This window comes from Silene latifolia, chromosome 1, assembly GCF_048544455.1.
Source record: "Silene latifolia isolate original U9 population chromosome 1, ASM4854445v1, whole genome shotgun sequence".
Classification (NCBI taxonomy): domain Eukaryota; kingdom Viridiplantae; phylum Streptophyta; class Magnoliopsida; order Caryophyllales; family Caryophyllaceae; genus Silene; species Silene latifolia.
The window spans coordinates 47,420,704-47,427,949 of NC_133526.1; positions in this window are offsets into that span (position 1 = coordinate 47,420,704).

The window sequence follows — 7,246 nt, forward strand, 5'->3', positions numbered from 1 at the left end:
GTAGTCGAAAATCATGAAGGTGTTTTGATTCCCACTCGAGTTCAAAACGGGTGGCGAGTATGTATCGACTACTGTAGGTTCAATGCCATGACCCGAAAAGATCACTTCCCGCTTCCCTTCATGGATCAAATGTTGGAGAGGTTAGCGGGAAAATCTTTTTATTGCTTTTTGGATGGATACTTGGGTTATTTTCAAATTCCAATTGCACCCGAGGACCAAACAAAAACCACTTTCACATGTCCCTTTGGAACGTTTGCCTATAGAAAGATGTCTTTCGGTCTTTGTAATGCACCGGGAACGTTCCAAAGGTGCATGATGAGCATCTTTTTTGGATCATGTGGAGGACTTTATTGAAGTGTTTATGGACGATTTTACCGTTCATGGTCAATCTTTTAAGGATTGTTTGAGTCATCTCTTGGGTTTTGCAAAGATGTATTCATACCAACCTCGTTCTCAACCATGAGAAATGCCATTTCATGGTTGATGAAGGAATACTGTTGGGACATGTGGTCTCCTCTAAGGGGATTGAGGTTGATAAGGCCAAGGTCGATACCATTCGCACCTTGCCTTATCCTACTAATGTGCGTGAAGTGAGATCTTTTGTAGGTAACGTCGGGTTCTACCGGCGCTTCATCAAGGATTTTTCCAAGATCGCCGCTCCTTTATGCAGGCTACTTCAAAAGGATTGTGAATTCATTATGAGTGAAGAATGCAAAGAAGCTTTTGATATGCTCAAGGAGAAGCTTATTTCGGCACCCATAATTCAACCTCCCAATTAGAGTGAACCATTTGAGATAATGTCGGATGCAAGTAACTATGCCCTTGGCGCGGTACTTGGCCAAAGGGTAGGAAAAGCACCCCATGTTATTCAATATGCATCAACAATGATGAACGAGGCTCAAAGAAACTATACCACTACCGAGAAAGAATTTCTTGCGGTAGTGTTTGCTTTGGAGAAGTTTCGACCTTATATTCTTGGAGCCAAGGTCATCATCTTCACGGATCATGCCGCCTTAAGGCATTTGGTGAACAAGAAGGAATCCAAACCCCGTTTAATGCGATGGGTATTACTCTTGAGTGAGTTTGATGTTGAGCTCAAAGACAAGAAAGGCACAACCAACACGTTAGCGGATCACCTAAGTACGATTGTGCAAGACAAACCTCAAGAAGCTTTGGAATCACCAATACAAGCCACTTTTTCGGATGACACACTTCTAGCCTTGTCTTCCATTGAGCCATGGTATGCTCATATAGTCAACTTCTTGGTTCTACAAGAATTTCCAAAGGGTCTTTCTCGTTCCCAACGGGATAAGATCAAGAGTGATGCTAAATATTATGTGTGGGATGACCCATACCTTTGGAAATTTTGTGTCGACCAAGTCATTAGAAGGTGTGTCCCGGATACCGAAGTCATTCCCATTCTTAAATTTTGCCACTAATATGCTTGTGGTGGGCATTTTGGAGCCAAGAAAACGGCTAGGAAAGTCTTGGAAAGCGGTTTCTTTTGGCCCACACTATTCTGGGATGTTCATGCTATGGTGAAGACTTGTGATCGATGCCAAAGAGTTGGCAACATTTCAAGAAGAGGAGAAATGCCACAAACCCCAATGATCTATTATGAGATATTTGATGTGTGGGGCACTGATTTCATGGGACCATTCCCCACATCTTGTGGTTACACCTACATCCTTTTAGCGGTGGACTACGTCTCCAAGTGGGTGGAGGCTAAATCCACCAAGACCGATGATGCTAAGGTGGTTGGTGAATTCATTAAAACCAACATCTTCTCTCGATTTGGTTTTCCTAAGGCTTTGATAAGCGACCGCGGAACTCACTTTTGGAATAAGGCCATTGGAGCTCTACTCAAGAAGTATGGGGTAATTCACAAGGTATCTACCGCCTATCACCCTCAAACCAACGGTCAAGCCGAGGTTTCTAATAGGGAGATTAAGGCTATCCTTGAAAAGACGGTGAATCCCGACCGCAAGGATTGGAGTTTGAGATTGGATGATGCTTTGTGGGCATATCACACGGCCTACAAAACCTCGATCGGGATGTCACCTTACCCCTTACTTTTTGGACAACCGTGTCATCTACCTATGGAGCTTGAACATAGGGCTTATTGGGCAGTCAAATCATTCAATTTGCAAATGAGTGAAGCGGGGCTTCATAAGAATCTTCAACTCCAAGAATTGGAAGAAATTCGAAATGATGCTTATGAGAATGCTTCCATTTATAAGGCAAGAACAAGAGCATGGCATGACAACATGATTTCAAGAAGAGTGTTCCAAGTTGGAGAGAAAGTCTTACTCTTTCAAAATCGGATTAGACTTTTCTCGGGAAAATTGAGGTCTAGATGGATGGGGCCATATGAGGTGGTTCATGTTTTTCCATATGGAGCAATCGAGATCAAGTGCTTAAAGTCCGGGAAAGTTTTAAAAGTGAACGGTCAAAGGCTTAAGCACTATCATGAAGGAATTGAAATGGGTGAAGTGGGAATACTACACCTTGTTGATCCAATTTATGAAGATTAATGAGAATGCCACTTTGTCGAGCCATCGACGTTAAATAAACGGCAAAAGTTTGTAAATATTTCTTCCCTTGCATATTTAATTTCCGCATTTCATTGTTTTCATTGAATTTTTGCACGTTTAAATTAATTGAATCATTTAATTATTGCATTATAAATTAATTCACTTGCATTTTCATTAATGTTTTGGCATGTTAGAATGTTTTAATGTGTGTGTTAGTGTATAGGATATCAACTCAAGGGCATAAGTGAAGAAATGAAGGAAGAAAAATGTGTAAACATTGGCTAAGCATGGAAGAATTAAGCAACAAAAGAGCCGACTCCAGCCAGCAACTCGCACGGTGCGAGTTTCAGAGCTCATTTTTCGCACCGTGCGAAAAATACCAGTCCAGCGAAATTAACTCAGTATTTCCGTACCCTTCATCATTCTTCCCCAATTTTCACAACCTTAAATCTTCTTTCTCCATCCTAACCCTAACCCACTCAAAATCAACCTTCAAATTCTTCACAAATCATCAATTTCAAGCATTCAACTTCCAAGATTCATCAATTTTCATCACCCAACATCAATTTGGATCAAGAAATTGCAGCATTTCTACCCATATCAGTCACGAAAAAAAAAATCGACTTAGGGTTTCGTTGATTCAAACTTTGAGGAATTTTGGGTTTTCAATTGGATTAAAGGGACTAATTGGAGCATTGTTGTGTATTATTCACCATCCAACAACACCTACAAGAATCAAAAGGGAGGTATACACATTATTCTTATTCTTGTCTATTCAAGGTAGACAAATTTCGAATTTTACTCAGTAAAGGTCGAAATTTGTTATCAAATTGTTGTTGTTTGTAGTCCCTAAACTTCCTCTAAACCTGTGAGGTGCATTTCATTCAATAAACAACTATTTAGCACATTCTTCTTATAGTGCATACTATGTGTTTGTTCAATTGCCTCAACCAAAAAAAAAATTCCACACTTGTGTCTTTTCTAAAAAATTTGGTTTAATATGGGAAAGGGTAAGGCTTCCGAGGCTTCCTCCTCACAAGGACCCAAGGGAGCCTCGGCTTTCAATGATAACGAGTATACGGAGAAGGAGGGACTCCGAGATAAAGCCTTACAAAATTGGAGAAAGTTTGAGTCTTCGTCATCCGTAGTGGTAACTAGATTTTTTGATGAGAATGTTCTTATTGAGTTGGGCATGCTCCCAATGATCCCAATGCTCCTTGATAAAGTTGGTCTAGATTCCTATATTGGTCAAGCCGCATTAACCCGGAGGAGTATCACCTTTGAATTTCTCTCCTCCTTAGAAAAAGTGAAGTTGGGGAGGGACAAAACTCCGGGAATCAAGTTTCGGGCATGTCGACTCGTCCATACCTTAACCTATGACCAAGTGAGGGAGGCCCTTCACATCACAAAATCACCCGTAAATGAATCCCTTGACAAGAAAAAAATGAGTGAATTTTGGAACAACATCACGGGAGATGTGAGGCACGGGAATTCCAAAAACACATCTCTTCCCCACCCCATTTTGAGAATTGTAAGCCGACACATCAATACCAATTTTTTGGTCATGACCGAGCCTACCAAGATGAACTACCTACAATTGCAATGTCTTTGGTCCATGACCCCGGAGGGAAAGGGAATACCGGATTAGGCGGACTTATTTGTGAAGGGTTGCCTTGAATTGCAAAAAGAACCAAAGGGAACCATTTTTATTGGGGGCATGATCGAAAAAATTGTGGCCAAAACGGGTGTATCATTTCCGGCCAATGCGTGGCCACTTGAGGGTGACCATCTCATGGACTACAGGTATTTGACGAAAGCAAATATGCTTGAAGTTTTGGACAAGACCGCCCCCGTGGTAATTTGGTGTATGGGTGGCAAGAACCCAAGGCCTTACATGTACTTACCCCGTCCCCCCAACTCACCCTTAGGTTGGGGGAGTGCCCAAGACTTTTACATGCCTCCCGATGACGGGTTTGTGGACCTTTGGGTTGATAGAGCCCATGTAGTTGAACCCGACAATGAGTGAGGTAGAGAGCAACCACAATGGGGGGGGGGCTTTAACTTATGGTGACATGCCACATGTTGATGCACCTTTTGATGAACCAAATGCTCCTTATGATGAACCCCACTTCACTCCACCTCCTATGCCATAAGCACCACAACAACCCTTCATGGCACCACAATTCAACTACAAAGCTTTCCAAACTTGGCAATCGGATGTGACAAACCGTTTAACAAACCTTGAGTCCACCTTCTCCCAAATTCAAATCACGGAGAATGCCCGGTGGGGAATCAACGAGAACCGCTACCACCACTACCAAGAGGACATGGAAGAGGTGAGTTATGTCCAAAACGCAACTTTTGATATGGTGGCGGCCATGAATGCCCAACACATGCAAAATTTCCCCACCTAATACCAAGGCTATGGTGAGACTCAAATGAATGAAGCAAGAGCCGAGATGACAAGGTTTAGAAGAAGAAGGGAATCAAGAAGAAGGGGAGGACCTCCGGGAAGTGGAGGTGCCTTAAGCTCACACTCTTGAGCGAATTTAGGGTGTTCACCTCAAACTTTGGGGACAAAGTGAAATTTAAAGTGTGGGGTGGACATGAGTTGGTAACATCATGTATATATTGTAATATATTCATTTTCATGCATCGTATTTCATTTTAAAAAAAAGGAAAAATAAAAGGAAAAAAAAGAAAAAAAAAAGAAGAAAAACCCGGATAGGATGAAAACCCGAAAGGGCATTCTAGGCAAAAGTGGGAAAGTGGCCGAGGCCGGAGTGAAAACCCGAAAGGGCACTCCGGGTAAAATGAAAAAAAAAAAAAAAAAAGAGTGTGAGCCACGAAAGTAGAGGTGAGGAAAAGAGCTAAACCGAAAACCCAAAAGGGCGGTTTAGGCAAAATGAGAGAATTAGGAAAAATTAATAAAACTTTGTTGACTCTTTGAAGCCTTGAAATCATGTCACATACATGACTACTTCGATTTGGCGGTGGTGACATAAGTGGTGGAGCTCTAGAAGGCCGGAAGGGTAGGATAGAAGTGTATCAAGCCTAAGTGGGGGGTGTTGGAGGCCGAATCTTTAATTAGCGCTTGATACACTTGGCGAATGAAGTAGTGAGTTGTGTTGTTTTGAATGAATGAATCGTGAAGTGTTGTTGAGGAATTGTGTTATTGTTGATATTGTTGCCATTTGAGGATTGTGGTAATGTAATCATGGAGGAAATTGAGGTTGCCTAATTGATGTGCTAGGAGATGCTTTGACGACTAGGGTGACCTTGTGTTTGAATTGAGTGGAGTGATACGGAGGAGAAATAAAGAGAGTTGTTGTGAGTGTTGAAGAATTGGTGGTGAAGAATCGGTGGACTAGGATCATCTTAGAAGAGGGATGGCATAAGGAGGACGTGTGAGAGAAGAGAGACAAGCTTTGGAGGATTTTGGGTCACTTACTCACTTGTTGGAGCTTTGAAGGAAAGTGACCATGTGTTTTAGAAGAGGGATGATATAAGGAGGGAGTGTGAAAGAAGTGAGGAGAGTTAGCAGCATGCCCATACGGTTTTCTTAGCCTCACGGTGATTAGCTTTACTTTAGTTTGCTCGGGACGAGCAAAGGGCTAAGTGTGGGGTTTTTGATGAGGTCATATTTCTACTTACAGTTGGCATCATTTGGAGCTCATTTGGTAGCATTTGGTAACAGTTTTAGGCAATTATAGCATTATTTGACCAATTCCGAGTGCTTTATCATTTAGCAAGGTTTTCTAGTGAAAAATGAGGTGCCAAGTGACCAAGAGAAGCATCAAAGGAAGGATGAAGAACAAGTATTGAAGAAACATCATGAAGAAGCCTTCCAAGGATCAAGCAAGCAACGATTGAAAAACGCACTCCAGCAGACAATTCGCACGGTGCGAGTTTCCTGCACTCATTGTGGACAATGGGCCCACGGGGACGCTTGGGAGAGAACAAGCGTTTGCATTTGTGGAGTCGCCACCAATTTATTGTGGAAAATTGGAAACCGTTCGAATACCTCGTGCCATGTCAAGACACAAAGTAGTGACATGAACACCAAGAACTCGTTACCCTTAGCATTCTATGTCTAGAATGACTCTCGTGGATGCCAATGAACACGGATGTTCACAGAGATCTAAAGTAAGGGGTGAGGGTACGTATTAAGAAGCTCTTTTGATCGAACACCTAATCCCGCCCGCCTCGGTAGCGGCCTCTACTAATGATTAGGGAAGTTATCTACACTTGATATATTGTCGATTATATGCATGCAATGCAACATCCATTAGATTAATCCTAGCATGTGAGAATTAACTAAGTCGGTGAAACACGTAGTTTAACATACAAATTGAGTCGAAGTAGGAATTAAGATTGATTACATGTGGAAGCATACAAACAATGCGATAAAAGAAATACAATAATACAATAAAGAAAATTACAATAATTACAACGGATTAATGATTTATGTCGAAAATACCTTTAAAACGGATAATTTGGGAAAAAGAAGAATAAATAAACGAACAGATATTAGGCGATAATACGAATAGTAGTAGATTAATACGTAATCTAATTAAACTAGGTCAAGGTAGATCGGAACTCCAGAGACAGAAATCAACCTGGAACAAGCGCATCAGAGCTGCGCCCTCTGGAAGAGGCGCAGCAGTTGCTGCGTCTGTTCCAAGGCTTAGTTCTGGCTGTGAAGCCGGAAC